This window comes from Kryptolebias marmoratus, linkage group LG16 (assembly GCF_001649575.2).
Source record: "Kryptolebias marmoratus isolate JLee-2015 linkage group LG16, ASM164957v2, whole genome shotgun sequence".
NCBI classification, from domain to species: Eukaryota; Metazoa; Chordata; class Actinopteri; order Cyprinodontiformes; family Rivulidae; genus Kryptolebias; species Kryptolebias marmoratus.
Genome location: NC_051445.1, coordinates 1,202,727 through 1,212,551, shown reverse-complemented (window position 1 = coordinate 1,212,551; position 9,825 = coordinate 1,202,727). Strand labels below are relative to the sequence as shown.

At 43.2% G+C, this 9,825-nt stretch overlaps 1 protein-coding gene across 3 annotated transcripts in view; it reads left to right on the top strand.

Annotated features, from left to right (window-relative positions):
- The first annotated feature begins 2,836 nt into the window (after positions 1-2,836).
- LOC108248891 (lamin-A) overlaps positions 2,837-9,825 on the top strand; it is a 38,229-nt gene continuing 31,240 nt past the window's right edge. The window contains exons 1-2 of one of the 3 annotated variants that reach the window (XM_017437935.3): positions 2,858-2,978; positions 8,027-8,178. The gene's annotated coding sequence lies outside the window, so the exon portion shown is untranslated. Of the gene's footprint in view, positions 2,979-8,020; positions 8,179-9,825 lie in introns of those variants that run through there. The other 2 variants (XM_017437936.3, XM_037980282.1) reach the window with 2 other exon arrangements.

Below are 9,825 nucleotides of genomic sequence, written 5' to 3'. Positions count from 1 at the left end.
TGTGTAATCACACTGATGCTGCACAGCTTTCGTGACACGCCCAGCGATGATGAGTAAGGCTCACCTCACTGCTTGTTTCCCGTACGGGGGTGATCTCACATCGCTCTGAACTCAAGACTTTTCTGTTTGTTTCCCGCTCATCTTTTATTTTACTGTGTGAATGCTGAGTCAGCGTTCAGCACGCTACCGTTTCCCTGTTTGTTTGTTTTTCCTACACTTTTGGGCATCTAACTGCCTCTGCACACTTTGTGTTATTTTAGCTGTTTATAAATCAAAACGTTCAGCTCCTTCAGGAGATGATGTTGTTAGCTTTGGTTTTATACTTTTATAAATATTTAATTTTATTTACAAAGTTTTTCTTAAAATGTTCTTGACATCTCTTCAAATCCTTCAAAAAACATTGTTCTCTTCAAATCTACATCAGCAGCTAATACTGCTAATGCTAATTCTTTCACTTCTGATGCTAATTTAAATGCTTGCAGCTAGCATTGTGCTAGTTTCAGCTGTTTCAGCTTCTTCAGCAGGATCAGTGAGTGCTCAGCATTCACAGAAAAGGCCATTTCTCAAGTTAAATTTATACACTCAGTAAAGAAAATAAAACAACTTTTATGTGAAAATGGTTCAATAGTTTTGTTTAAGAAGCTAAACTCTCTCTGACAGCTGAATGTGACGCTCAGATTTTACATTTCTGTGTGCAAAAACCAAAGGAAGTGATCTGTTTCAGTGTGAAACCTGATGTTGGAAAAATGAAGCAGCGCAGCATGAAGATGGTCCGGATCAGAACCGCTGGACGGGCTCAGGCTTTCTGAAGGAACAACAAATGAAAAGTTAAGAAAAGATGCAGGTTATTTATGGTAAAACAGCTTCATAAAGCAGAGATGAGTTATATAAAGTTGAATTATTTCTGACATTTTATAGTGTGGTTCTGTGGACAGGTTCTGAACAATAATACCATAAATTGTAAAACTTCCAGCATTAACCCACCAAGGAATTTGAGATCTGGTCAGAATGAAACTCTGAGGCCGTATCTACAACAGGTAAGATATTACTCTTTAGAACCCATCCACAGAACCCCACTTCAAAATGGCTGAAATGTCCCTTTAATATAAATGAGCCAGTTGTTTTTATCTTTGATCCTTTAACAACATTTTGTCACTCATTGTTTTCTCTGAAAAATCATTTATTTCAAACTTTTGCACACTTGCTGCACTTTCATTTGATTTCTTAGCTGCGGTTACTTTATATATTTACTATTTATTATTAATATTTCTGAATGTTCTGCAAACCAATATGCTCTGATAGTTCTAGTTCTAGTTCAGTCTTTTCTCAGTGCTGCAGATGAGACTAAGAGTGAAGCTGAGGACCAACATTGGACCTTCTCACAGGTCTGAACCAACCGTCAGGCGTGTTAAATTCATGCTCAGATGTTGCACGATGATAAACTCATCCAGGAGGAGCTGGTTTGGGTTTTTGTCTGTATTTACAATAAGTCGGGGGGGGGGTCAGAGGCTCCGTTCCACCGGACCATCTGCACGGCTCCAGAGTGGAAGTCATGCTGCTGCTGCTGCCTTGAGGAGAAGTTGTACGATGGCTCAACGGCTGCTGCTTCAATTAAATGATCATTTCATGTAAATCCCAGCGCAGGTCAGGGTATCAATCATTGCCAAAGTGGAGTTTGTGCAGCCGGAGTGGCCCCCGAGGGCTCTCCAGGGGGTCCCTGAATGAAATGAATGCCTCAGTTATTTTCTTCCTCTGATGCCACCGACAGGAACGGCCATCTTCTGATGACTGTTGGGATAACAGCTGCAGATACACAGATGGCATGAAGAGCAAAATCTGAAAAACTTGAGTTTACCTTTAACCAGGGGGGGCAACTGTTTCCTAAAAAGGGCCACAAACAGAACTGGGACTGCTGCAGAGAGCCGGACCAGATCAAATATACATTTTATAATTAGCTATAAATAGGATTTTGATTGGTTAATAATAGTAAACATGACAACTGGGCAACTAAACTTTAAACGAGTCATACTGAGACTGAAAACTTTATTCCTGTTCACCTCTGATCCCGAGGTTTCCTGCGTCTGTGTTTGTAACATTAAAAAAAATCTTCACTGAACAGGTTTTAATGAAACTTTCAGAAATTACTCTTTGAGTGATCTTCTACAACTGATTAACCTTTGGAGTCACAACGCTCAAGATGGCCGCCACAGCAGCACAAGCTTAGCAAACACAAACGTCAGTCAGTTTTACAGACATTGAGAGTCATCCCCAACAGGTCACACCTGACACTGGATTATTACGTCACATCGTGCACAGTGTTAGCTTCGTTTTCAAGGTTTCACCAAACTCTGGCATGAAAGGTGGCGGGCGATATGCATTCCTCCAGTGAATGCTGGGCCTTTCATTCTGAAGATGTCATTATTTAACATTTAAATTATAAATCTCATTTCATTTCATGTAAAAAAAAAAAAACAGAAAGATGTTTTTCACTGCTTACTGTCGCATCAAATGTGTTATTTTGTCAAATATTTTACACATTTAATCCAAAGTAAAGTTTCAGCAACAGTTGATTTTATCTACTTGTTTATATTTATTTATATTTTTCTTTTCATGAGTATTGATAACATTAATTTAGCTCATTGTTTTAATTTTGAATATAAGAGTAAATAAACATCATAATAACTGATTCTTTGGGTTATTTTTGATGTATTTTTTCTTCTTCCGTGTTGAGTGAATCCCTGCCACCAGGGGGCGCTCGCGGGTCAGCTTCTTAATTAGCAGAAATTGGCAGCTGCTTAATCAACTCATGTGATCTGCAGGTGACTGCTGGTTCGGTTCGGCTCGGTTTACTCTGAAAGGAGCCTCGGTCCCAGGGGCAGAGATGTTGTGACCAACCGGACTGTGGACATTTGGGAAGGACTGCGGTGACCGTGAGGACAGGGACACGTTTTTCCCGGAGACGACGGCAGAGACAGAAGGTAGGAGCGGGTTCCGAACGGGTCCGCACGGTGGGTTTCAGCTGAAATGGTTCCGCTTCGAGCCCCTGGGTGGGTTTTTCTTTAAAGAGGCAGACAGACAGACGGGGAGTTGAGTCAGTTCGTGAACCCTGTGACCCGCCGACAGGAAGTAGTTTCCATCCAGCCGGAGGATGGCGCCGCGGGTTGGAGCTGGACCTGATGGGACTGACGGGATGCAGTTCGGCCCAGCAGGCGGCAGGGGGCGCCAGAGAGACGCCCATTATTATTTATAACAGGAAGATGAGGCCTATTTCAGGCATTTTCTTGTCTCTCAGTAAAATATCTCATAAACCACTACTCCAATTTTAATGAAACTCCCTGAAAGTAATTATTGGATATAAATCTACAGCTGATTAACTTTTGGAATAAACTCTATTCAAAATGGCTGCCACAGGTAATATAAATTAAAGAACACAGAAATGTCTATAACTCAGTCATTCTTAGAGATATTGACCTAAAACCTGATGTGGTAGCAGCTGAGACTGATCTCCAACACACTCTGTCTGTTAGCCAAATATCTCATGAACCTGTGGACGGATTTTAATAAAACTTTCAGGCAATAAATAATAAACATGCCTCTACAACTGATGAAATTTTGAATCCAACCCAATTCAAGATGGCCACCACAGCCATCTTACCTCAGACAACACAAAAGAGCTATAATTCAGTCACTTTTAGCCATGGAGCTAAATTCAGCTGTATTTTGTAGCTCAGTGTTATTTAAACCAAGTACTACTCATTGTGTGAGACTTTCTGCTTATATCTTGTTTAAATATTAACTGTTGGAGTCAGCTTGTCTGCCAGCAAACCACCTCACAAACATCTGGATGGATTTAATGAAACTTTAAGATTGTAATCTTTGGATGAACCGTTTGGAGTCAGTCCAATTCAAGGTGGCTGCCACAGCTAATTATCATTTGCCAACACAAAAATGGCTGTAACGTTAACATTTTCTCAGATTTAGGGTTGGTGATTAAAATGATCTGTATGTTAGGCCTTTAAATGCAACATGAATGCTTGTCGCCCTCCAACACTGACTGATGAAGTCGTGAAACTGCAGCTGCAAAGAGCTGGAGGTGAACCAGCTGCAGCCGACGGGAGTTTCCAGATCTTAAAAGGTTCACATTCCACAGAGGAGATAAGCTCCTCCTGACTGCATCCAACAACGTTATAATTGGTTTCACTGAGGTGAAACAAAGTTTGGAAAACAATAATTCACCTTGTAGTCGTGTTGGTTGTGCTTAAAGTCGAGCTGTGAGGGACCGCCCCTCCAGACAGTTCTGTACTGAAACTTACAGAATCCATCGACTAATGTTGTTATTTATTTAACAGGGTTTAATTTTGATGTGGTTGTAGCTGAGAGTCGCTCTCAACACATACTCTGAGCACGGTGAGGCCATTGACAGGGTTTGACCAAACAGCTGCTTCTGTCAGTTTTCATTAGATGATGTTGATCTGAATGTTGGGCATGAAAGGCGGCGGGTGATATGCATTCCTTCAAGGAACGCTAGACTCACAGTTCAGGGTCGAACCTGGTCCTGGACCAAAAATATCGACACAACCGACTTCCTGCACCAATGCTGAGCTAAATGCACGTAGCTGTAGGTAATTCAGGCCTTTTTTCATCCGTCATGGCAGAATAAAGAGCCTGCATGAGTTCTGCTGAGACGGGTCAGGTCCTGTGGTTCAGACCGCTACTGGGACGGTCCTGTGGTCCAGACCAGTACTGGAACGGGTCGGGCCCTGTGGTCCCAACCTCTGCTGGGACGGGTTGGGCCCTGTGGTCCAGACCAGTACTGGGACGGGTTGGGCCCTGTGGTCCCAACCTCTACTGGGACGGGTCGGGTCCTGTGGTCCCAACCTCTGCTGGGACGGGTTGGGCCCTGTGGTCCAGACCAGTACTGGGACGGGTTGGGCCCTGTGGTCCCAACCTCTACTGGGACGGGTCGGGTCCTGTGGTCCCGACCTCTGCTGGGACGGGTCGGGTCCTGTGGTCCCGACCTCTGCTGGGACGGGTCGGGTCCTGTGGTCCAGACTGTCGTATTCCTGTGGAATGTGAGCAGAATGGGGTTTTTCCGCGCTCCTGGTGGAACAAACGCTTGGATGTCCCTGAAAAGGATGTTTGCATTTCTCTGTAAACTGTTTAGAAGTCCTTGTACTTCAGTGATCCCAGCCCTGATTCCATCTGCAGGACGGATTTAATATCTGAGACGTACCGATGGAAAATATGTGGAACCAAAAGAACCCGACATTCAGAGAGACAGAACCACAGCAGAGATGAGTCATGGTGCCTGAATGTAGTTCCTTCAGATTCCCACAGCGAGAGTTACTTCCCCCTCAGATGAATCTTCAGCCTGGATCAAAGCGGGTCCTTCATGTTCATTCATGTTTTCTGTTTATTTCTCATCTCAAACACAATCTGAATTCTTGTGGCTCGGTCCATCTCTGCTCTCCTTTGCTCTGGATGTTAAACGGAGGCTCAGAAAGCAACGACTGTTTGATATTCTGCTGCATGGAGAGGAATCATAACGCTAAAGTTGAGCTGTCCGTTAAAAAACAATAATTCCTCGAATTAATGTCGTCAAAGTAGCTCAAAACAAGTTCGGGTGTGCATTCAGGCATGCTTTTCCAGGTAACTCCCTTCAGTGGTAAATATTTGAGCGGCAGAGGGAAATACTTTTGTTTTGTCGATCTTGTATGAGCTGTTCCTCAGGTTTTCAAACTGAAACTAACATTTTACTCAAGTTTTTCCTCTGAAAAATTCCACAAGTTCATCTGCATCAGGGCTCCTTTTCTCTCTGAAGAGGTCCGAGTCTGTCCCTCAGGATCAAGTTACGTCTTTAGATTATTTCCTACTCGACCTGAGTGGCATGGAGAAACAACAACAACAACAACAACAACAACAACAACAATAAAGTCCCCAGAAGATGAGTAAGATAAAGTGTTAGCAGCTTATGGAGTAATGTAGGGCAGGACGAGGACAGAGACACGGCCCTTCCTGTTTGCTGCAGTGATGGACAGGTTGACAGACGAGGACAGCAGGAGTCCCCGTGGACGATGGTGTTTGCAGATGATGTCTGTAGTGAGAGTAGGGAGCAGACGGAAGGCTCCTGGATGCTGGTTATGTTGAGATGGGAGGCAGAGCACCAACTGATGGAGAAATAAGACGATACATTTTAATATTTGTCCCATTTTGTCGTCATGGTTACCTGCTCCCAGAGGAAGCTGGCAGAGCTGCAAACTGAGCTCATTCTTCTTTACCTGCTTCAGTGATTGAGCCACGCTGCCCCTAATGTGACTGATGGTTTGTAAAGAGCAGTATTTTGTTTGGGGAAACGGATGAAACAAGAAAAAGTAAAACTTAATAAAGTTCCCTGAGATTTTGCCTTCCTGCCAAGGATTCTTCACCTGGTTTGACTTCCGTGGTAGCACAGAGGCTGTAAATGTTGCTGTGAGGAGATAAAAAGGAGGAGGGCGGAGCTTGTGAGTGGTTTGTAAGGAGAACATGTGACTCAGAGGCAGGTTTCTGCTGGAAGGCCACGCTGCAGCTGCTGCCCCATGCCCAAACACAGTGATGCTGTTTGCCCGTTGTGCAGTATTTCCATGGTGAGAAGATGTTGCACAGACACGCGTCTTTTTCCTTTTCATCAGAGCGGGATTGGACCTGCGATGCCATTAACTCCACCCCGAAGAAATAAATATAAGCCCCAAGCCAGTTTGGACTGTTCAGACTGTGGAGGTGACCTGTGGGGATTCTGGGATTCTTCACTGGATTAGAAGATCTCATATTTGTGGATTTTTCCTTCTTTAGATTCTCTGACGGGTTATTTTTCTGCCGGTGTGTACGCACTTGTTTGGTTTTCTCTCTGGGATGTTTGTTCACTTCTGAAGAAGACTTTTTTTTTTTTTTTTTCTTTTTCCTGGAGGAATTTCTCTTTGTGTGTCTTTGCCCGAAAAAACAATTTCCAGCCCGAGTAGCTGAGGGTGCTCTCTGCACGCTTTACATCCATCTGGGAGCAGATCTTCATCCTCTGTGTTCTGATGATGGTTGCTGAGGAGGGGAGGGAGGGGGGGCGACAGGACGATGTTAGATCCTGATGTTGATGATCGGACGCTGAGAGATTCTAGGTTCATCTATAGGGTGCGTTCTGTCGATTGTTGTTCTGTGCTTGGTGCTGACACATCAGGTTTTACATCAGATAAATCCCACTATTGGTCAGTTTGTTTCATGCCCACCCTAAGGAAACAGCCATCAACCAATCATAATAAAACTTCAGTCATTGCCGAGAATTTCTCATTCAAACTGGAGCAGAAACCTGAAACCAAAACAGGAGTTTGTCCCTAAAAAGCTCGCCGTCATTATATAAAACTGGTTTGGCTTTCCTCCAAATGAGAAGACAGCAGTTGGTGATAACAGAAGTCAGATTTCCTCGTTGTTTTTGTTGTTAGCAGCTCCTGTAAGACTTCATAAGAAACCACTGACCTACCTGTTAACTGTCTTCTTTAAATATTCTCCAGAGCAGTTTTTGTTTCCTGTTTGTTTCCTGAACTAAAACTGTATTTTGCTTCTACTAGTCATGGTTTTGTCTTAGTTAGTCTTAGTTGTTAGGTTTATGTCACAGTTCGGTTCATGGTGGAAAATCAGCCTTTTTGTAATCTAATATTTGTAAATAGCTGATGGCAACAGTTTGAGATCCTTGGTTCTAAATGTATGTTTGTCTACTTTTTATTCTTATGTAAAAACAAATACATGGTTTTCATATGCATGTATATGTTTTTAAATAAAAAAATGAATTGTATTATTATTTTTAACTTGTGAAAAAAATAAACGTAAAAACTGTGATTAAATTGTGAATTATTATCTTTTGGCCGTGCTGAGGTCAGTCTGTGTGAAACCAGGAGCTGCAGCTCAGTCTGTCTGTTTTCCTGACTCCTCCTCACAGCCTCACCCTCCCCTGTCTGCTGCTCCCACCCTCCTCTTCCTCCTCCTCCTCCTCCTCCTCCTCCAGCCGTAGTTGCATGCGCTGCAGCGACAGCGAGCAGTTCAGGGCTCGAGCCAAAGGCGAACACACCCACCAGCCGAGAGCAGGACTGCGTTATTCAGCAGAGAAACTTCAGACTGTTCAGCAGGCTACAGGGAGGACTTCCTCACACAGACACGGTAGGAATTTAGTTTTCTTTCACCGTGTGAGCTGCCATGTTGGCGACTGGTTGGACTTGTTCAGACGGCTCGAAGCGGAGAAACTGCCTGTGACCGAGCGCTGGAATGTCTCCGTTTCTTGGCTTAAATTTGTGCTTCATTTATTCAAAGTTGGAGCAGAGAGCTGGTGGGTGTGGGCGTGTGCACGACTCCCACCCACATGGGCGTGCACGCTCAGGCAGAGGAGAGAAGGCAAAGTTTGGTGCTTCCACCCACTCCTGAAGCCAGGGGAGTGTTCTCCATAATCTGCTGGGAGCAAACTTAACGATCCTGACAGAAGATTAATTTTACTGAAGGTTAATGTTTAATCTCTGCAGGAATCTGGCTCCAGTGGTTTGCTTTCAGTTCATCAGATCTTCATACATGCACAAACTACAAAACTATATCCTTATTTTTCTTTTATTTAACCAGGAAAAGTTAATTTCTTCTGGGGACAAATGTACAAACACAAACTGATTGTTTCATGATTAAAAAGCAGATGAGTGATTAAAATTCAGCCGAGGCTGTATAAATTGAATTAAAGCCTTTAATACAATCAGTGCTGCTCCCTCTCATCATCTCCGCCTCAGAGAGGATAAATGTCCTCATAAGGGCATCCTGCAGCATTTGTTTCTGAGTCAGGGCTCGGATTCAAAGATGTTGCAATCAGCTGCGAGGAAAAAAAAATGCAGCAGAACAAACTGATCTCGAGAGAGTCGAAGCAATTAGCAGCTTTTTCAAGTCGTTTTTCTCCATTTCAACAAAAACTCGACAGCCGAGGAGGAGGAGGGAGATGTTGTGTTTATTTATTTTTCCCTCCTTGGATGCAGCTTTATGGGTAATTATGGAGGAGTTTGAAAGCCCTGAGAGGTTGCGGGAGTTTGTGGGAAACGTGATGAGAGAGCAGCAGAAAAATGGTTTGATTTGAAGGAGAGAATTTCTCCCAGCCGGAGCTTCAACTGATTTTTCCCTTTTTTTATTTACAAGAAAACATCTTCATGCAGAAAACACTAATGTAGCTAACAGCATTCCTGAAGAAATGTTGAAGTCATGGAGATCACTGTCAGCTGCTACCACACCAAATTTCAGCTCAATATCTCTAAAAATGACCAAGTTAGATTCATTTTTGTATTAGCTGTGGTGGCCATTTTGAATTGGGTTGACACAAAAAGCTGTAGAGGAACCTCCAGTTTCTCTCCAGTGGTTCATCGGATATTTCCAAGTGTACAGTTTTATTGGGATTTAAGTATTTTTTATGGAGTCATAGGGACTCAAAATGCCAATAAAAGGAATGACTGTAAAAACATTTCAGTCCAGCCTTTTGTTTCTTTATGCTTTTAGTTTTCATTTGGAAGTTGACTTGAATAGAAAGTGAACTCTTTGATACAAGATTTTTTAAGACAATGGGGCTTTTATTAAAAGAAAAGAAATCAGATAAAACCAGGAAGCAAGAAAAGGGAAATAAAAAGTCAGATATTATGGTTTTTATCTCTGAGCTCAGCTTGAACTGCAAAGAGTCAAGTTCATCTGAGAGGACCGTTTCCTTTAAAGTTTAACTTGTGATTCAGCGCACCCTGTTTCCACCCCGTTTCCACCCCGTTTCCACCCCGTTTCCACCCTGTTTCCACC